The sequence below is a fragment of the Pan troglodytes genome, chromosome 12 (genome assembly GCF_028858775.2).
Source record: "Pan troglodytes isolate AG18354 chromosome 12, NHGRI_mPanTro3-v2.0_pri, whole genome shotgun sequence".
NCBI classification, from domain to species: Eukaryota; Metazoa; Chordata; class Mammalia; order Primates; family Hominidae; genus Pan; species Pan troglodytes.
The window spans coordinates 17,225,392-17,247,486 of NC_072410.2; the positions used below are offsets into that span (position 1 = coordinate 17,225,392).

General features: G+C 44.4%; 1 long non-coding RNA gene across 1 annotated transcript; it reads left to right on the top strand.

The window, feature by feature from the left end:
* The first annotated feature begins 42 nt into the window (after nt 1-42).
* Nucleotides 43-14,612, top strand: LOC134807790 (uncharacterized). Its single transcript, XR_010149039.1, has 3 exons — nt 43-1,348; nt 10,378-10,613; nt 14,407-14,612. It is a non-coding gene; the product is annotated as an uncharacterized LOC134807790 (long non-coding RNA).
* Nucleotides 14,613-22,095: the final 7,483 nt, after the last annotated feature.

The following is a 22,095-nucleotide window of genomic DNA, read 5'->3' on the forward strand; positions in this document are numbered from 1 at the left end:
AAACGTTTTGGTGTATTATTTTCTTCACATTTGTGACTTCAACATAGTAACCAGATTGTCCTATATTTTGTTGCGTTCCTTTGTTGTAGTCTCTGAAGGCACATTTTTTTTTCTTGTTCTCTAGCCTCACCTTTTACTCCAAATTTCCATATTTCTCTTTATCTCTGATCCTCTTCTTGGGAAATGTGATAGAGGGAGCAAAGTCTGACAGGCTGATTTAGACATCTCTGAGGGTTGATTCAAAACAGTAGTTCTGTCTGTCAAACACACTTCAATGGTGCTGCCTGCAAATACAGAAGAGGGATATGGAATGGGAGGGCCGGGAAGGGATGGGAGCCCAAAGCCCGGCAGTGACCACAGAAGGATGAATTGCAGTGAATCCTTTATTTTGCTGACCTCTTTGCACAGATCGTTTGTGTGTTGGTTCTGGTTTAATATTCCAGGTGACTCATGCTTGGGCAGATTCCCTCATCCCTGGTGCCAGCTTCCTCTGAAATATGCTGAGCATCAGCCTCACAGGTGTGAAGAGGAAAGGAATAATTAGAGATTATCCAACAGACTGGGCACAGTGCTCCATGAATGCAAGGTACACAAATAAAACAAAATTAGCCAAATCCTCTCTGCAAATAAAAAAGTCATCCCTCCAATATTTGCCTAGAGAGGAGGCAGGCCTGACTGGAGAAGCAGGCGGCTTTGTCTGCGGAGCGTCCTCTCCCACCGACCACAGCAAATATTTCCTGTGCTTTCCGTCTCCAGGGTCAATTTCAGCCCTCTTACAAAGGCTCAATTTACGTTAGCAAATTCCAACTCATGAAAGCTCAGTTGTTCCCCTTGCAAACTAAAAATGGAAACCTCTAGTTTGCTGCTTTGGGCTGTTTAGTTGAAGGACGGCGTCATGGGGTTTGCTCTGTGTTCTGCGGTGTTTGAAGCAAAAACCGCCACAGGACCCTCGTGCTTCTGGAAGGAGCAGGTTTGCTCTATCTAAGCTGTCTCCTTCCGGTTCATATGACGGCAGCAAAGAAGTCAGGCCAAGTTCATTCACACCCAGACTGAGGCCCTTATCATCTGGGCTTTAAGAACTTTGTTTCTTGTTGCCATTATTCATCCTGGGAGGCATCCGGCTGCACCTCGGCTCCTTGCTTCCTCCGCCTCCCCATCTCTTTTAAGCAGGTTAGAAACAAATCAAAAGACTCATCTTTCAGAAATCTAGACACGAGGGAAACAGTGCACAGCTAGTCTAACCTGGCTTTAGGATTTGTTCTGCTCAGAGCACCACCAGGCCTACTTCATCTGTCTGCTATGTTCTTCATTCTGTGCAATATCAAAACGGAGAAATATCCATCACATGGTAAGTTTAGCAAGACTCTGCTCTCAATTAACAATGATAAAAGGGTGTGGCGCAGCATGCATTTCGCAGAGTCACATCGCAGAAGGTTTCATGCACAAATATCTCAGCTTATCTAAAGCAGAAAAGCCCAGCTGGGAAGCCTTGGCAGCCCACCTGCCTCGCAGGCAGAGCCAAACGCCCGCAAGAGAGGCTGCTGGTCCCATAGAAGGAGCAGAATTCTCTGCTTTCAGGACCTGGCCAAATGAGAGCCCTCTTCTGTCAGAATGTTCACGTAAATGGGAAGCTTGTATGAAGCCATAAACAAAATGAAAGAGAGGAGGGTGCACTTTCCCTGGGGCTCAGGTCGAAGGTCAAGTGGCCAATCAGCCAACAGCCTCCACTCACATAGAAGTGTGCCGGCTTCCCAGGCCTCGCCTCCCGCAAAGTGCACCCCCTGCTTGTTTCCAACATCCTCTTTCCAGGCCTCTTTGGGGTTTAGTCACAAGCGCTTGGAGAAGCAGTTACTTGATGAGAGCTGCCTGTGGGGAGTGTAGGGAGGGGAAGGGTGCAGGCTACAGGCCTGGGTAGTGAGGGTGACGATAGGGGCTGCGTGGCCCAGCCCCTGGGGCAGCCTGAGCCTGGGGAGATTGAGCACCCCACAACAGAGAGGGCCCAGTCTAAGAGGGCTCCAGAACATCTTGAGGAAATCACGGTGTTTAGTGTTATTTGTGAAAGCTTTGCAAATGCCAGTCACTCAGCAAGCCTGTTCATTTCCACCGTGTCCATGGCGAGGCAGGACTTCTGCAACACCAGGCAGCACAGAGAAAGTGCTTGGGATGCACAGGGCAGAGGGCAGCCTGCTGTTGGGCAGGGTCCTGGGATCCACAGGGCAGAGGCCGGTCTGCCGTGGGGCAGGGTTCTGGAAGCTGCTCCTCCCATCCTATCTCCATTCACACTCAAGAAAATATAATAATTGTCTTCTAAAGGGTATCTTGAAGGCCAAAGGCACCAATGTTTAGCCTTCTGGTCATCTCCAATTGTGTTTGTGAGGGAGTCTACCGTGGCTCCCTACTCCCACCCTTGGCAGAGTTGGGGACCCCCTTTTCATGCTTATACATGAATATATGTTCCTGCCAGGAGCTCAGAAGTGCTGCTGGGAATAGAGGAGCTTGAGGTCATTGACCTCCTGGAATCCCAGCACTTTGGGAGGCCAAAGCAGGGTGATTGCTTGAGCCCAGGTGTTTGAGACCAGCCTGGGCAATGTGGCAAAATCCTGTCTCTACAAAAAAAAAAAAAAAAAAAAATTAGCTGAGTGTGGTGGTACGCATCTGTGGTCCTAGCTACTTGGGAGGCTGAGGCAGGAGGATTGCTTGAGCCCAGGAGGTTGAGGTTGCAGTGAGCCGAGATGAGGCCACTGCACTCAGCCTGGGTGACAGAGTAAGACCCTGTCTCAAAACAAAACAAAACAAAACAAAAAGAAAAGAAAAAGAAAAAAAATCATTGATCTGAAAAAAAAAAGATGCCAAGAATAAATCATAAAGGGAAAAGGCAGGTTTCAAAGTGCCATATGCGGTACAATCCAATCTTCGTGAAGAAAAAAAAAAAAACCTGTGATGAAGAATTTGGAAATGTATACAGAAAAATCTGTGATCTTTATTTTTCTTTTAATAAAGCTATTCCTACTACCTATCCTCCCCCAAATAATTCTTTCATTGCCACTGTAGTAAAATATAAAAATAGGTATCAATAGATAGCAATTGAGTGTATTTCACAACAACGAGAGGTGGGCAATGCCTGGATGGCCATGTCTGAGGAGCATCACGAATAGGTGACTATGGACCTGCAGAGGAGAGGTTGGGGAGGGAGAGCATGGTATGCAGACGTACCTTCTCCACCCTGATTTGAGGTCTCCTCGGTAACCTGGGTCATAAAACAGAGTATTAATAAAGTTGGTGGATGGAAGAGCAAGAGCACAGGAAGGAGGAGCCAGAGGCAGTAAGGTCAGCTGTACCCTCGCCAGAGAGTAAGTGCCAACAACTGGCACAAGCATGAGCTGGCAAACATCAAGCTGGGAGTGTGGCGTGAAGAGAGGGGGCAGAGCAAACACAGGCTGCAGTGGACACATACACATATTTCTTGATTATGAGGATGAGTAAAAAGAAGAGGCTGGCAATTGTATAATGGTCTTCTGTCTTCATGCCAGATGGGCCAGGGTTCACCCAGGGCTGTGGTTTAGAGTCTTATAATCAAAGCAAGTGATAACACCTAGAGTGAAACCCCACAGGGCTGGGAGCTGCAATAGTGACATGTGAAAGCATAAGCTCTGGGGCAAAAAGCTTTTCCATCTCAGAATTTCTACTTCTTTTTTTTTTTTTTTTAAGATAGAGTCTCACTCTGTTGTCCAGGGTACAGTGCAATGGTGCAATCTCTGCTCACTGCAACCTTCGCCTCCCTGGTTCAAGCAATTCTCCTGCCTCAGCCTCCCCAGTTAGCTGAGATTATAGGCGCCCACCACCATGCCCGACTACTTTTTGTATTTTTAGTAGAGATGGAGTTTCACCATGTTGGCCAGGCTGGTCTCGAACCCCTGACCTCAAGGGATCCGCCCGCCTCAGCCTCCCAAAGTGTTGGGATTACAGGCATGAGCCACCGTGCCTGGCCTAAAGAAGCCTTTCAAAAGTATCTCTGGGTCCAAAAAGCCTTTTGGTATCTTTTTTTGAAAAAAGCCTTTCAAAAGTAGTTCTGGGGCAAAAAGCCTTTCAGTATCTTAGTTGAAAGGAGAAAAAGTCAGGTTGGGACACTTAATAAAAATATTTAAAACAGGACAAATGAGTACAGAAAATAATATACTCTCATCATACCATTACCCAGATTTAGTAAATTAGGTTCAGATATTTTTTAAGGAATGGAAACTACAGATGCAATCGAATTGGCTTTGGCTTCCTGATGTCATTCCCTTCCTTCCCTCACTAAGAACTAACTATGCAGAGGTTAGTGAATGTTCTTCTTGATTATGTTTTTATACTTTTCCTATAGATAATATTGACACGTTCCTCAGACACACAAATATTCTTGATGAGATATAGCAGGATATAATAGTGTTTGCATAAAATAATGGTGCTTGCAATAAGCTTCTCTCTTGTGGGCAATATTAATTTGTTTTTTTTAAAGTTCTTTATATCCATGAGGAGGGGAAAAATCACATTTTGAAGAGATGTCTTACTGATTCATAGATTTACGAGTTAAAGGAGATAAGAGACTCCTTTTGCAAAAGACATAATATACCAATTTTAAATAATTGGTTTAACTGATATAATTTTGCAACTTGCTTTTCTCCCACTTGACATTATGCTTTTGACATTCATTCATGATGAAGTATGCTGCTTTAGTTAATTAACTTTTAATCCTGTGTAATAAGTATAGTATTCTACTGTATAAATATACTATAATTTACCCATTTACTGTTAATGGACATTTTGATTTTTGCCTTTTCTTCTGATATAAGCAATGCTGCAGTGAGCACTTTTATACATGTGCCATCATGGCCAAGTGTGAGTTTCTCTAGCATGAACCATGAAAGCAACACTGCTCGGGTAGACAATACATACTCATCTTCCCCTTAACCAACTATTGCCAAATTGTCTTTCAAAGTCTTGAGCCAGTTCCTGCTTCTGCCAGCAGTTTGTGAGTTCTCTTTTCTCTACATCTTCATCAATACTTTTGAGTATAAACTAAAATAACTCATTTTTCTTATTACTAGTGAATAATCATGTTTTCATATATATAAGCTATTCAGTTTTTCTTTTCTGTGTTTTATCCATTTATATCCCTTGCTCATTTTTTCTATTGGCCTATTTATAGCTTACTGATTTGTATGAATTTTTTACACATACTAGGTTCTAATCGTTTTCTGGTTATCTAAATTGCAAATCTTTTTCTAACTGGTGACTTGCCTATTCACTTTGTTTATGGTGGCTTTTCATATAAAAAATTTTGGGGCCAGGTGCAGTGGCTCACGCCTGTAATCCCAGCACTTTGGGAAGCCAAGGCAGGAGGATTACTTAAACCCAGGAATTTGAGACCAGCCTGGGCAACAAAGAGAGACCCTGTCTCTACAAAAATAAATATATAAATAATAAAAAATACAACATTAGCGTGGCATGGTGGGGCACTCCTGTAGTCATAGCTACTTAGGAGGCTGAGGCAGGAGAATCCCTTGAGCCCAAGGGTTTGAGGCTGCAGTGAGCTGCCGTCACACCACTGCACTCCAGCCTGGGCGACAGAGCAAGACTCTGTCTCTAAAAATAAAAATGAATAAATAAATAAATAAAGTTTACCTAATTGTAGTCAAATACATCAGTCTTTTCCTTTCAGTTTTGGGTACACTTATATGGCATAAAGAGGTTTTTTTTTTTTTTTTTTCAAGACAGAGTCTTGCTCTGTAGCCAGGCTGGAGGTCAGTGGCACGATCTTGGCTCACTGCAACCTCTTCCTCCTGGTTTCAAGCAATTCTCCTGCCTCAGCCTCCTGAGTAGCTAGGGCTACAGCTGCTCGCCACCACACTGGCTAATTTTTATATTTTTAGTAGAGACAGTGCTTTACTATGTTGGCCAGGCTGGTCTCAAACTCCTGACCTTAAGTGATCCGCCCACCTCGGCCTCCCAAACTGCTGGGATTACAGGTGTGAGCGATTGAGCCCGGCCTATATTTTCTTGCATTTTCTTCCAACTGTTTTAAAGTTTTGATTTTGCATTTAGATTTTTCATACCTCAGAAAGTAATGTATTTTCTCCCGCACTGAGCCTTAATTTTCCAAGCACCGCTTGCTGAGTAACCTGTCCTTTCTGCAATATATCACGCCGTCTCTGTTATAGCCCGAGCCTCCATATGCCTGAGGCTGCTTTCAGATGCTCTGTTCTGTTCTATTTCCTTTTTCTGTATACTTTGCAACATTTATTTTTTTGCAGGGCAAGTCTCCCAACTATTTTCTTCTTGAATTTTTATGTTCTTAGGTTCAGAAATTTTTTTTTTTTTGAAAACTGGTCACTGGTTTCTGTTTCCTTTAGGGGTATGACAAAGTATCAGTTAGGAATCTTTCTCTTCCAAGGAACAAAAAGTGCTTCTGACTATTTTAAGCAAAAAGAAGGGGGGGGGGGTTGGTGACGGGAAGAATTTTTTCACAAGGATATGAGGCTCACAGAATTGGCAGGAGACTGAGAGATCTGGCTTAGAAAATGGGTCAGAAGCAAGGCAGTGCCAGGAGAGGAAGCAGAATGAAGCCTAACCACAAAGCAGCCTGGAACATGGTGGTGCCAGCGCCTTCCACCGCTCGCTCACTGGCTGCAGAATGGACCCTCAGTGGGATATAACTGAACTGACTTTATAGGACTTACCTTTTGACGTTAGAATTTGCCCAACAGAGAGGGTGATTTTATGTGATATTATTGATGCTGAAGCACCATTTTTTTAAACTATCCAAAAGACACTGAAATCATGCCATAATCAGAGATGATTGATTTGTTTTTTATTTGACTTGACTTGTTCCCCTATGTCTCAGGTCAACAAATAACAAATTCACATCAACTGCATCAAATGATTTTTATATAGGTTCAAATAGTAGGTCTTCGTCATAGCTATATATTAGAATCACCTGGAAAGATTTCACAACTTATTGATTCCCTCAACTCTCTTAAGACCAATTAAGTCAGAATCCCTGGTGTTGGGACCTGAGCTTCAGTGTTTTTTTTTTTTTAAAGCTCTCCTTCCCTTATCTACTGATGCTAACAGGCAGGCAGTGCTGAGAGTCGTTGGGCTAAAAGCAAACAGTTGTGCTAACACCAATTACAAGTGAGATTGCCTCTATATCAAAACTGTTCCTCCATGTTTGGTTTGTACAGTAGCACCACAATGTAGACTCAAAAGAAGCATTGACAGATTGGAATCTATTTCAAACTTGCATACTTCATCGATGGAAACAAAGGCTGGTAAAAGATCTACACGTTCCTCAGACACACAAATATTCTTGATGAGATATAGCAGGATATAATAGTGTTTGCATAAAATAATCGTGCTTGCAACCAACTTCTTTCTTGTGGGCAATATTAATTTGATTTTTTTAAGTTCTTTATATCCATGAGGAGGGAAGAAAAATCAGGTTTTGAAGAGAAATCTTACTGACTCATAGATTTACAAGTTAAAGGAGATAAGAGACACCTTTTGCAAAAGACATAATATACCAAACTTTATTTTCATCAGGAGAAAACCCTGCTGATAGACTTAATTACAGTAAACAGTTCAGCAATTAGGATCTATCACTCAGAACATGATCTGAGTGACTTCGATAGCAAGAGTGCTGCTCCTGAGGCATATTTGTCTTCTTCAAATTTGAGTGATTTAATTCCTTAGATTGGTTGGCTTTCAAAAGAGGGAATTCTTGGAACCATTCTAAAGAGGTCTCTGGATGACTTCAGAGTAAACCTTAAATTAATCATATGTGAAGATCTATGCTTCCATAATGTTTCCAAAAGGCGTATTTTGATTGACATTCTCAGGTATATATATGTTGCTGATCCTAAACATGAGTCCAACAACTGTACCCACTATTAGTGGTGTACCACAGATGTTCAATAACCAGCTCTGGGCTGGGCTTGTCAGCTCGCCCCTCTAACACTTTGGGAGGGCAAGACCAGTCTGGGCAACATAGTGGGACCATGTCTGTACAAAACAACAACAACAACAAAATGGATGTTGTAATGTGTACCTGTAATCTTAGATACTTGAGGGGCTGGGGCAGGAGGATTGCTTGAGACCAAGAGTTCGAGGTTATAATGAGCTATGATCACATCACTGCACTTCAGCCTGGGCAACAGAGCAAGACCTTGATTCTGAAAAATATTAATAATAATTTTAAAAATAATCAGCTGTCTTTGGGGGAAAAGTGCTGTTATGTAGTGGTTGCCTACTTCTATACTGCAAACACTACCAGCTATGGCCAAGTTGATTTCAAGCTACCAAATTGAGGTCACTTAACACGGAGTTGGGAAGAGTTACATGGATGTACACCATTGTATAATAACTCCTTTATACAGATACAGTAGATAGAAATAAGAGTATAGATAATAGTAATATATCATAAAACAGTTAGGAGGTCATCCATTTTGAATATCAATTACCTCTGCTTTTAATATATTTAATTAAGTCTTATACCGTTTATTTTTTAGTAGACTTTATTTTTTAGAACAGTTTTAGGTTCACAGCAAAACTGAGCAGAAAGTGCAGGGTTCCCATATATCCCCTGCATCTTCTCCCACAGCTCCTTCTACCCCACTATCAATATCCTACACCGTGCAATACATTTGTTACAACTGATAAACCTACACGGACTCATGATTATCATCCAAAGTCCATAGTTTATATTAGTGTTCACTCTTGGTCTTGTACATTTTATGGGTTTTGATAAATATATAATGATATGTATCCACCATTATAGTATCATAAAGAATAGTTTCATCACCCTAAAAGTCTGTGCTCTGCCTTTTCATTCCTTCCTCCCCCAAACCCTGGGAACCACTGATCTTTTAATTATCTCTATAATTTTTCTTCTTTCAGAAGGTCATATAGTTACAATCATACAGTCTGTAGTCTTTTTAGATTGGCTCTTTCTTTCTTTCTTTCTGTCTCTCTTTCTTTCTTTCCCTTTCTTTCCTCCCTTCTTTCCTTCTTTCCTTCTTTCCTTCCTTCCTTCCTTCCTTCCTTCTCTCTCTCTCTCTTTCTGTCCTTCTTTCTTTCTTTCTCTTTTTAACAGAGTCTCACTCTGTCGCCAGGCTGGAGTGCAATGGCAGGATCTCCGCTCACTGCAACCTCCGCCTTCTGGTTCAAGTGATTCTCCTGCCTCAGCCTCCTGAGTAGCTGTAGCTGGGACTACAGGCATGCGCCACCACGCCTGGCTAATTTTTGTATTTTCAGTAGAGACGGGGTTTCACCATGTTGGCCAGGATGGTCTTGATCTCTTGACCTCGTGATCCGCCTGCCCCAGTCTCCCAAAGTGCTGGGATTACAGGCGTGAGTCAACACACCCGGCTGGCTTTTTCTTTCACTTAGTAATATACACTTAATATTCCTCCATGTCTTTTCATGGCTTGGTAGCTCATTTCTCCTTAATGCTGAATACTATTCCACTGCCTGGATGTACCACAATTTATGTAGCCATTCACCTACATTTTGGTTACTTCCAGATTTTGGCATTTATAAATGAAGCTACTATAAACATCTGTGTGTATTATAAGTTGTTATGTGGACATAAGTTTTCAACTCATTTGGGTAAATACCAAAGAGTGCAATTGCTGGATACAGCGTTTAATTTTTAATAATGGCGGTGTTTAAAAATCACCTTGGAAAATTCCTGGAAATTTAACAAGAGGTTCTCATCCACTGGTGTGAGCCAGTGTTGGCCTATCACTGCATTATAATTGCATCCCTACCCTTCCTCCAAGTTGGGCTTAATACAAATCCAAATGAGTTTTAGGGGGACTCCAACTGAAGTCCATCTGTGACATGTCTTTAAAATGTTGCTTTTGTATGTGTGTATGTATGTATGTTCCAGTGGGTTTATTAAGTAAAAAAAAAATAGCCTGGTTGGTTCTCAGCTTTCCAGCAAAAGCAAGTCAAAGCCAGTATCAGGATTTTTTGCTCCTTCCTGTAAACTAAAAATAAGATGCTAAGCTCCTCCACCAACAAAATGGATCCCCTTGTGGCCGAAGGGATCCCAGGAAAACCTTAAAACTTAGTTCCCAGCCATGAAGGGACAGGAGGTCAAATATACCTTGTTATACCCCCGCCTTTTTTCTCTTTAGACACAAAAACCAACCAGCATTAATGTTAAAATAGAGATCATAAGACCGACAGAATGAACTCTTTGTGGCCATAAGACACCAAATTATAAACAAGACCTAAGCCCATGCCAAGCCAAGAGTTAAGTCACACACACCACACACACAACACTTAAAGAATAAACTAGGTTCTAACTGCCACAAGGTTTTTCCTTTTCTCCAGCAGCTAAACAAGAACTGCCCTCAAGATAAGAAAGATTAAAACAATTACAACTCACCCAGCTCACGGATGCTAAGTAACTGACCCCTGTTCCACCAGCCATAACTACAGCTTTGATTGGATGAGAGACTGACTCCAGTAACTTTCTCCTGATAAGAGACCACCGGCCATGGACTGGTTCTGGCTGGTTTGCAGAAAGTACATTCATCCGCCTTCATGTCCTGAAAAGACCTTTTGAGGTATGGGGCCTAATTTTAATACATTTAAATGTTAAATCTCCACCCCAAAGTGAACCTGGGTTGTATGTTACATGCATGTTTGTTCAATATGCATGTGTCGGGACTACCTTCATGAATATTCGTAGTTCTTCCTGTAAACTGTTGAATATGTATGTTTGGCCACCCTGTCCAGCATGAAGCTTCTGTCCCAGCTCCTCCTCCTTCGAAGTGCCTGGCTCCAGTCTTGGCCAGAGGCACACTTCTGAGCCTGCAGGATGGCCACCTTGCAGGCTGTAACCCTTTACAAGAAATAAGATCTCCTCTCCTCACAATTTATAAATTTGTGATATTTTTGGTTAACATTCCAAAGCATCATGCACAGAATGTGATAAACCCCTCCCATCGGAGGTTCTTAAACTGCTCCTTAGAATCTCAGGGGCCGCCGAGGTGCCCCTAGGGCAGCAACCCATTTTAAGTAGCGCTCCCCACCCCTCCATCCCACCCCCATCTTTTTCACCATGATCCCCTCAAACAGGGCGCCTTCACTCTTCTGTTTGATGTATTGGGTTTCTGCATTAGACTTTGTTTGAAGAAGGATTTCTTTGACTATAAACACTTTGAAACCTCTGCCTTGGAACTCAAAATGTTAATGAAGGAATTGGACTGTGCCTCACACCATTAATCACTGACCGGTCCGCTGTGCTGCTTCCGCCATGTTTGCAGTCGCCTCAACAAAAACTGTTCCGAGCATCAGGAGTGAGTTTAGGGAGCAAATGCCTATAGCACTGTGGTCTAAGATGTCCATGTCCATAGTGATAAGAAATGGAGACCCAATTGTTACATGGTGCTGTCTACTTTGTTACAGCTGTGTGTGGAATTATTTTGGGCTCACCCCTGAGCTGCCAGTTAACACTGTAAAATTGAGAGAAGAAGCAAGTGTGATCCATTTTTATTTCCTCTGATTGAATTAGTTTTTCCTGGAGGGAAGACCCATTAAGATCCAGCATTTGTTATCAAGGCTTGGTATGATCAATGTCTTGGCTGAAACATTTGCTGGTCCCGTTAGACAAGACTCCCCACAACTTAGGTTTGCTGTTTTGTACACAATTGTTTTCCTCTCATATTCAGAGATTTATCACATTGAGTCCAGGCAGTCTGTCTTTATACTTTATACATAACTAATCTGTAAGCACGGTGTATCCTAAAGCACACTGAGAAGCTATTGATAGATCAGGAATGGGAGAAATAAACGCATACAGCGTCCTCCTTGGTATCCTGTTTGTTGGCGCTGGTTATACCACCCATTCCCATGATGAAGGGATAAAGTTGTGCCAAAACTGTCTACCTCTCTTCCTTGTGGGGGAAGCATCCATTCATCCCAGTCTGTTTTAGAGGTAAGTTAGCGGAAAACTTTCTTGTGTACTCTTTCCCTTTTGCAAGCAACCTTCTGGAGGGATTTCTAAACCTCCTTTTTAAAGTTTTTTTCTCCTCCTTCCTTTGTGTTCATGGAGGGACTGCAGCTGCTTTCCTCCCTGACTGTGGCTTAGTAGCTACTATATTTATAGATTTCATATTGCAGTGATGAGAAGATTTGTAAAGATTATGTAAATTGTATACTGTTAAAGGAGACATGTCGGGTTGCTCTCCAGACTTTGGGTGCTTTGAACGGAAAGAACAACACAATTCTGGAAGTTCTTTTCAGTTCCTTTGGGGACAGACCTCACTGTTATTTGGAAGTGATCAGTGATCGGAAATGATGTCATTCCCCAGACCTTGAGATCAAAAAATGTCAACGCCTGGAGAAACTTTAGAGTGTATCTGGTGAACTCGGTTATTTTATATATGAGGGAAATGAAACCAGAGAGGCTAGCCAGCCTGAAGGGTGCCACACAGCTCAAAAGTGAGACAGTCAGGCCCAGAGTTCAGGTAGGCCACTGCACATTTAGGGGAGTTTTGCTTTCTTTTGGTTTTGCTTTGTTTTGCTTTAGCTTCTTGAAACTCTCCTGGGGGCAAGCCTTTATGTAAAAAGAGAATGAAATCAGGGCTCTGGTTGGGTGATGAGAATGCATGTGAGGGAGTTCTAAGAGAGCAAGAAGGAGCCCAGCCTCCCTTGCTTGTAGCATGAGCTACTGACAGATGGCTTCTTCCCTTCCTCTAAAAAAAAAAAAAAAAAAAAAAAAAAATTAAAAAGAACATAAAGAAATAAATCAGTAGAATTCTAAACAGCAAAAGCCCACTGAGGTCTAAGCAAGTCCTAAGAGGTAGTAACTACAGAGGCCTTTAGATCTTCAGGAATGTGCTGAATTGCTCAGACAGCCGAGACGGTGGAATTCTGGCTGAAATGGTCCTTCCTAACCTTGAGTCAGAAACCTGGGGCTCTCGGCTGCTCCAACTGAGGGTCCCACCCAAGCACCTGAGAGGGAAGGTGATGTGCAGAGCAAAAGGTCTAGCCGCAGCCACCTGGGCTTTTGCAAACCCCAGCAAATTACAAACGGCCCTTCCCTGGTTTGCTGACAGGTTCACTTCTGGGAAAGTTAAATGCAGGCCTGGCTCTAGGCAAAATTGTAAAGTAAGTGAGTCTGTTTTCAGCATATTCTTCTCCTCCTTATTAGCAGCGCCCAGTCCCAGCTGTCACTAGCATCCTATGCACCCACTCTGGCACTGTTGGTGTCAGTGCTAGGCCTTTCCCTTCCTCCCCTAGGCAGCAGCTTCCCATTCCCAGTCCAGGGCCCCAGGGCAGCCCTGTACTCCCCATTCCAAGCCCAGCCATTCCAACAAAGTGACTTGTGCCTGCGCATTGGTGGCTTCCAATGGATTCATTCTTTCACTTCCTCCCAGGCCATATGCTTTCACTTTGGCAATGGCTGGCTGGATACAAGTTAATCGAATTATTCGGAGGGTAGAAATTTCCAGTGTGGGAGCAGTGCACAGAGTGGGAGGCAGGCAGAGGGAGGCAGGGAAGGGTTTGGCCTCTGAGTGGCAGTTGGTCCCTTGCTCTGGCTGTGGCTGAAGGCCCTGGGAGAGGGACAGATGACATGGCATGTTGAAGGCCTTTCCTGGCACTGGGATCCTGTGAAACACTCACAGAGATCTGCTTTTCTTACATCCCCCAAGTTAGCAAATAAATGCTCATAAAACTGGCCGGGTTTGGCTATTTCATAATGAGGCTTGCACACACCACGACCCCTTCTGAGGCCATTCTTACAGGATTTAGGTTTTACCCAGCTTAAGAATTCGGCATGTCTCTAATGACAAGGTCTCAGATTCTCTTACCCAGCTGCATGATGCCAAGTGACAGACGGAGTTCCGTGCTGCTCTTGGGGCTTTTTTCCTCCTCTTGCATTTTCTTGTTAGTCCTCAATTTGGAGGGGGCAGGAGCTGTGTTACTGAGACTCAGAACTCTTGTTTTCCACCATCATGTTGTGTTTTTCATTGAAACCATTTTCACTGTGTCTCTACGCTGGTTTTAAATGAGGATGACATCACGAGAAATGTTTTTTAAACTACTGTCCTTGGGGAGGAGGGAGCTTGGTGCTGGTGTCTGAAGTCTGCCTCTCTCTCTGCTTTGATAACCCCGGCAGCATCAGTATATGATCGTTTGCATCCGGGTATAGCAAGTCACCCTGGTTAGCAATGCACTTCTTCCTATTTTTACTCCTGTGTGTGTGCTGACTCTCACCTACCTACTCTACTGTGTCACCAGCTGAGACTGCTGGCCCCTTTGTGCAAGGCCAGCTTCAACTATGGGCAGCTATCAGGGAGAGGTGGCCTAAAGAAGCTGAGTCCGTTTGGATCCTGCCTCTCTCTTCCCCAGCAGGCAGAAACTGTGCGTGTGTTCCCCGAGCTATTCCGGACAAGGCCATCTGCAGCTTGCACAGCTCAGCCCCAGGAGGATGAGCACATGAGGCCTGAAAAATCTTGGGAAGAGTGATAGCGATGGTGTTTCCTCTCCAGGGATGACACCCTAAAGACTGGGCCCTGTGCAGGGACGATACAAGGTGAGTGGTGGCGGCCCAAAGATGCACCAGACTCACCCAAACACAGTCCCTATTGTTTCTCTCCACCAAGGATCCTCTCGGCTCCAGGGGAGAAGAGACTTTCCCTTCCTGTTGAGCTCTGCAATTTTCTGTAGATAAACCAATGCCGCAAAAACAAGACAGGTGCCTTGCAGGCCATCCACACACGCACACAAAATAATCACCAGACTTTATTTTAGAAGCCACCAGAATAATGGCTGAGGCATCCAGGAACAGTGTTAAGGAGTGTCTGTGAATGATAATTAAACGTGGCTACCTCCCACGCCAAAGACAGCTTCCGCTTGCAGAGACAACTTCAAATGCAATGTTAGCTATGCAGTCTGTGACTTCCTTAGTGCCAATGAGGCCTATGAAGTGTTCAGTGCTATGTGCCAAAGACTTAAAAATTGACTTTCATAAAAGTCGTCGTTTATGCCATGGCTGACTCTGTTCAAAGAAGGGGTTTCCAAAGCCCCAGAAAGAAGGAGCCTTAGGCATGCTCAGATCAGAGCTCAACGAGAGGTTAAGACTCTCCAGTACAGCCAACCAAAAAATCGCAATCCCTTGACAGACTTCCGTTTGGAAGGGGGAGTGGTGCTGAATTTCAGCCTCCTTTCTGATTCCTTTCACAGTGAGGGCAGGCCGTGGTACTCACGGGCTTGTGGGAAGGGCATAGTCACAGGAGATGGGGCCTGTGCAGCCTTAGCTCAGGCCCCCAAGGTATTTCCAGGATGTTGCCGCCTACCTGAGCCCCTGTCCCCAGAGGATGCATGGATGAATGACCCTGAGTCTCCCATCATGGCCATCTAAGTTCCACCAGTCTGTCCCTAGCCAGAGTCTCTGCTTGCCCCCTCTCCTTTTCCCCCTTGCTTTTCCCAGCTTATGCATCATGCTCTTTGCACACTGTACCATCATCCAAGCTCTACTCTTCCTTCAAGGCCAAATTCAAATTCCAATTCCTTTATGGAATCTTTATTGCCAGAGGTAGTAATAACACAATAATGTCCTGCAGGCATGCAATGGTTTAGAGCTTTCCTATCCATTACCTCATTCAAAGGTCCTAGAGTTCCGGAGCTGGAAAGCCTTACAAGCCATCACACTATGATTTTATGGAGATGCAGGCTAAGGAAGCATACAGGATGCTACTGTTGGTGGTGAGCAAGGAAGAGCTCTCAGGCCTCTTGACCACCCAGACCAGTATTCCCCACAGCAGAGACTCCTGCAGGCTGCAGGTGAGATGACTGGGCAGGGTGACCCACCCCTGCCCACACGACCAGCCGAGCAGCCTCGTTAGTGTCTGCGTCTTCTGACTCCTGGTTCAATGCTTTCAACCAGATGGAGCTGCCCTCCTGCAAATCGTGGATTGTCCTTGTGGAACGGCTCTGGGGGTTAGTGTGGCAAAGCTATTTCACCACACATGTGACTCAGCCTTACCCCCGGCGTTGTTATTTAAAATCTTTGACCCCAATAAAGCTCCTAAAGAATAGGGCCAATATTTTATACCCCCTGAGGTTCTTACTGCCCTATTTCACTGCTCCAGTAATTAGTGCAGGGCTTTCTCTGGATTGATGGGATGGAGAACCATCCTTGTTTAAACAAGGCAGGAGGACAAAAAGGCAGAAATCAGTGAGATCTAAGCCTTCTCTGCCTGGGAGAGGAAACAGGGGCTTATGCACAGAGAGGAAGGCCGAGGATGGAGGGCAGGCCAGTGGGAAGTGGCAGCTCACACCTGCGAGGGCCAGCCATAGCAGGCAGGTTTGGAGGAGTCTGTCCTGGAAGACTCGACACACACCAGCCATCACCCATCACCTGACCAATCCAGGAATTGGGTTTACTCCAAGGCTTAACAGGCCACATTCTCCCAACCTTTGTGCAGCCTGCTTGTGGGGCCTCTTCCCAGCTCTGGGGCTGGATTAGGTAGGAAGAGACTCCACCAAGATGTTTCTGAGGTCTCCTTTGCCAATTTTTTCTTGCAAAGACACCAGATAGGGCCCCTGGCAAGCATGCTGCCATTTCTGCCTCATGTGACTGTATCTGCCACTGAGGCCAAGCCAGATTGCCACCTGGTGCTGGGGACATCTGGCCTGAGACCCTCATCACTTGGTGGAATCTTATGCTGGGTCTTCACCACAGGCATTTCTCTTTTTCCCAGTGTCTTTTCCAGTAGTGAATTACTTTTGTCTATATTCTAGGTTCCTGTTCTTGGGTGTGTCAGAAACAGGTAGACACGGTGACTGCCCTGCTGGGGAACTTGACGGATTCTCAAGGTCCTGTGGCAAGTGGCAGCCACACCCACAAAGCCAAAGTAAGTCCCCTGTTGACCTGCCTGAGGGCCTGGTATGCTCAAGCCACCTGTTGGGCTCCGACATTTCTCTAGAAGGTTCCTATTACATGCATAATTATTATATGGGAGATTTGAAACTAATTGATCTTTGGGCAAATAATAATTGTCCCCAAAGAAGCACAGGGTCCTGTACAAATAACACTTACTGGGGTTTAATTTCGGTTGTAGGTATAGATTAGTTTATTCACCTGAAAACCAAATGAGTTGGACTAATCTCTCCAGATTATTTTTAACACCAAATATATGGCTTTTGGAATCTAGCAAGGTAGGTGGTTGAGGGATTTCTTTTTTTTTTTTTTTAGCTTTCTGATTTGCCCATTTGTGGCACAAGACTTGGCTCAAACTTGGGAATTACTGTCTTCATTTCATAAGGCAGAAGCCCTGGGAGGCCTATGAACACTTCCATGGAAGGCTGAAGGCTCCCTGGAAATTAGGTTGAGGGGCTTCTCTCTTGCAGGGATATTGCTGAGCACGGGGAAGGCTGGAGCAGTCTGTCACAGTCCCGTCTTTGCCGTACCTCGGGACATAGCCTGGATAAGCAAGGCCGGGCAGGTGGGCTTGGGGGTAGACCTAGAATGAGCGTAGCCAATGCTGTGGTGAGGACAGCCCACCTGGACCCTTTGTCACTGTGATTCCCCCAGCTGTGGGGAAGGCTGAAGAGAGGACTGTCAGGAGCAAGGGGCTGTCCTGGGACAGATGCTGTGCATATGCTCTGTCACTGAACGTCACAGAACACTGGCAGCTAAGTGTCCTCATCTGCTTTTTACAGGTAAGAAAGCAGAGGCTCCAGCAGGGAGCTTGCCTGGGGCCATGCTGCATTCTCAGGCAAGGCAGCTCTTCCAGGGCCGGGAGACCCCTGCTAGCTACTTGCCAGTCAACTGTTGTCTCCCTTTGGGAACATCACCTCTGCTGCTGGGCTGGACTTCCTCTCAGCACCAGATGGTGTCACTGACCACCTGAAACACAGTCGATACTGCTACAGACACATCATGCAGTCTTTTTCCTTTCTGATGAGAATTGCACAAAATCGAATTGACCACCTGGAACAAATGCAGCTGATACCATTAAAAACACACCATACAGATCTTTTAGTTTTTAATGGGAATTGCATGAAATCAGATTGACTGGAATGCTTGTGTCTGTGGAACCCAAGCACGTGGCATGCTATATAGATGGTGAATTCATCTGTGCGTGAGGCCGCACGTTTGACGCATCTCCACCAACATAGGGATTGCTTCCCGGCATGCATGACTAATAGTGAGTTGTAAAAAGGAAACTTCACTTAACTATCAATAATGAAAGGGATTTTCAATCAACCATGCTAGAGGAAAGATGGTATTCTCTTCTGTTCTCTGTAGAAAAGGCAATAAAAATCAGTGCCACATAACAAGGTTATCAGAGGATGTAGCATAGAGGTATCACATAGTTAATTAATGAAAATGTTCTCTTATTTTCTGGGTATCCCAAGGCTTTAAAAAATGTATAACTTGTTACAAGTTTTTGTTGTAAATACACATTCAATTTCATGTGTTATTTTTGTATAAGGAGTTTTGTATTCATTTTGTGTAAGTTTCCAGCCCCATAGGAGGGCTCCGCCCGCCTGCTGTGCACCAACAATGGAGAAGCCGTGCCAGGAAGGAGACATGGAGGTGGGCATGGGGGTGGTGGGCGACGGGAAGGTAACCAGCTGTGAAAGTCCCCGCGTGTCATTCTAAAGGAGCCCAACTCTTGTTGGGGGAGTCTATGGACTTCTAAACAGAGAAATGACAGGATGAGATTTGTGTCTTCAGGTGGTCCTGGAGGAAGGAGATAGGGTGGTCTTAGGTGGGAAAAAGGGGTGACAGGCAGGTGAGCAAGGAGGCCACAGCAGCGGCATAGGTGAAAGATAATGAGACACTCCTCTGGAGCAGGAGGGGTGAGAAGGATAGTTCCAGTGGTGCTCACGAAGCAGACTGGGCAGAACTCCATGGATGACAGACAAGGAATTCACGTGGGTGTGCTGGGGCCCAGGGACTGGGTAGATAGAGGGAGTACAGTGAGATAGAGAAAGGCCGGAGGAAACTGGGGTTTGACCTTGGATGGCGGGGAGGGTGGAAACACCATTCAGAGACAGCCCAGGAGGAGCAGCAGCTCTGAGCAGATAATGAGTCCAGTGTTGGGCCTGAACAGCCTCAAGTACTGACCCACAAAGCTAAAAGAATGAAATGATCTGAGTCAACAAATTACACACTGAATGAGCCCAGTGGCATGCCAGGCCAGCATGAGGGTGGACAGATTGAACGGTGGCTGTGACGCAGCCTGGGCCCCAGGGAAGAGGTCACAGAACGGCAGACCAAACTGCCCCACTGAGTTTCTTTTTTAATTACACAGCATTTTAGTTAATTATTAAAAATAAGAAATGCATTAATATGTTTCAAAAATCAATACTTACAAAAGGATATTTGCCAAAAGCTTCCTGGTTCCCCTTCCTGGATTCAGTCAATGTTACCAGTTTCCTTTATATTCTTAAAGATATTTCACGAACATGCAAGAAAATATGTACTGGTATGCACAAATGTTCTTTTCACTTTATTGTATATCTTGAAGATAGATTCATATTAGCATGATAATAGCTATGCCCTTTTAAATAGCTGCATACTAATCCTTTGTACAGACTTACCAACATTTAATTAACCAGTCTCCAATCGATGACCATTGGGTTGTTTTGCATATATATGAGTATATCTGTAGGATAAATTCCTGGAAGTGGAATTGCTGAGTCAAAGGACACATGTATTTATAATTTTGGAGGGCATAAACAGAGCAGTTTTTAAAAATTGGATCTGAATCTGTGTTGAATATCTTCATCTCCGGGTCTTCATGTCCTCACACTCCCCATTGTCCTACCTTTGCGTTACCTGCCTGCTTACAAAGGCACTGAGAAAAACCCCTCAGGTTTAATAGTGAGAGGACCTGGGTTCAAGTCCCAGCTTCCTTACCTAGCTGCTCTTTTCATCCGCAAGACAAACACATCATCGTAAGAACCATTCCGGGTGTGTTCAAGATAATTTACTAAGGCAGTGTGTGCAAAAGCGTTGTGTGAAATGTGAAGGGCTTTGTGAATATACTCTTGATGGTGATGAAAATACAACTGAGAAGAAAGAACAGTGTCAGGTGTGAGGGTGTGTATGTATTTTTAGTGCCATGACAGCTTTTATCTTTGGATCTCATAATGCCTTTATAAATATTTACTTGTAACCTACATTTCATTGTGAAACAGCTGTCAGCATCATTATTTTCATCTTACAGAGGGACAGACTGACGTCACCATGGTTTCTCCTGGAGTTCCTCTATTCAAATAAATCAACCCACATGAAGAATGCACGTTAAGTTTAGCTAAACAGTAACTTTCTCTATCGAGCATGTGTGGAAGCCTCAGCGATTGTAGCATTCTTCTCATCTGCTTCTTTGATTTCTGTTGCTGACACTGTTAGTTGTTCATCCAACAGCTTTTCTTCTACTCCTTCTTCCTTGCTGGTTGTCTTAATCTGTTCAGGCTGCTATAACAAATTACCATGAACTGTGTGGCTTATACCACAGACATTTATTCATCACAGTTCTGGAGGCTGTGAAGTCCAAGATCAAGGTGTCAGCAGATTCAAGATCAAGGTGTCAGCAGATTCAATGTCTGGCGAGGACCCATTTCCTGGCTTACGAATGGCCTTCTTCTCATTGTATCCTCAATGGCAGAGGCCAGAGAGAGAGCAAGCTCTGTGTCTCCTCTTATAAGGCACTAATCCCATTGATAGGACTCTATTTTCATGACTGAATCACCTCCCAAAGGCCCCATTTCCTAATACCATCACCTTGTGGGTAAGAGCTTCATTACATAAATGTGGGGGACAAAAACACTCAGTCTAAAGCACTGATGGAGATAACCTCTCACTGTAAAGGCTGAAAGCACCAGATACTCGGCCAGGTGCATTGGCTCACACCTATAATCCCAGCACTGTGGGAGGCTGAGGCAGGAGGATCACTTGAGGTCAGGAGTTCGAGACCAGCCTGGCCAGTGTGGTAAAACCCCATCTCTACTAAAAATACAAAAATTAGCCAAGTATGGTGGTGCATGCCTGTAGTCCCAGCTACTTCGGATGCTGAGATAGGAGAATCGCTTGAACCTGGAAGGCAAAAGATGCAGTGAGCCGAGATTGCGCCACTGCACTCCAGTGTGGGTGACAGAGCAAGACACTGTCAAAAAAACAAAAAACAAAAAAACAGAGACTCTCTTCCCTAGCCTCTCTTGCAGCTAGCTAGGTGATGGGCATGAGAGCCAATCAAGGCCAATGGATGTGAGGGTGTGTCTGCTGAAGGACTCCCTAATAAAATGAAACAAGCAAAAAGAGCCTCCTTTCCTGCCTTTTGGTGGACTTGTGTGAAGATTGTGCCTAGGGCAGTGGCCACCATCTTGTGGCCATACTGGGGAGATTGGGGAGGGGTGGAAAGGACAAAAGAGAAGAAGCACCCCAACCTCCAGGGCTTTTATTACATTAGATAGTAATAATCTTTATTTTTTAAGCCTCTGGAAATTAAATATGCTGTTAATGGCCAAAAGCATCTAAATGATAGACTTGGTGTCCAAACCCACGCCATGTTTTGTGCATATGAGCTTCTGTATCCAGTTCTTCAGATGAAATGGTTTCTGAAGCAGTTGGTTTTATAAGGCTCTAATGGAGATTTGTGTGGGGTGAAGGAGGGAGCTTGACCCAAACACGTTAATGACTGCCAACCACAGACAGTGGCACATGCCTCTGTCCCAAACTATACCATTTCCACTCATGTCTTCTGGTCTGGATGTTAGATAACCTCAACTTTTCCTCAAAAATAAAGCACCACATCTAGGAATTCACTAATAGGTACACTGTTTCATCCATCAAGCAAATATTGAATGCTTATAGTAGACCAGGTGATGTTCTAAACACTGGGGACACAACTATGGTAAGTCAGATATGTTGCCCTCAGAGACTTGTAAGTTGGTGGGAGAGACAGGGAGACACATAGGAGACAGGGAGACACGTAGATGACATGGCCAAAAACCTGATTCAGATCAGTTCAGGATCTTGGCAGAAAGCAGTTGGCACATTCTGAAAGTTTCATTGAAGAAAGT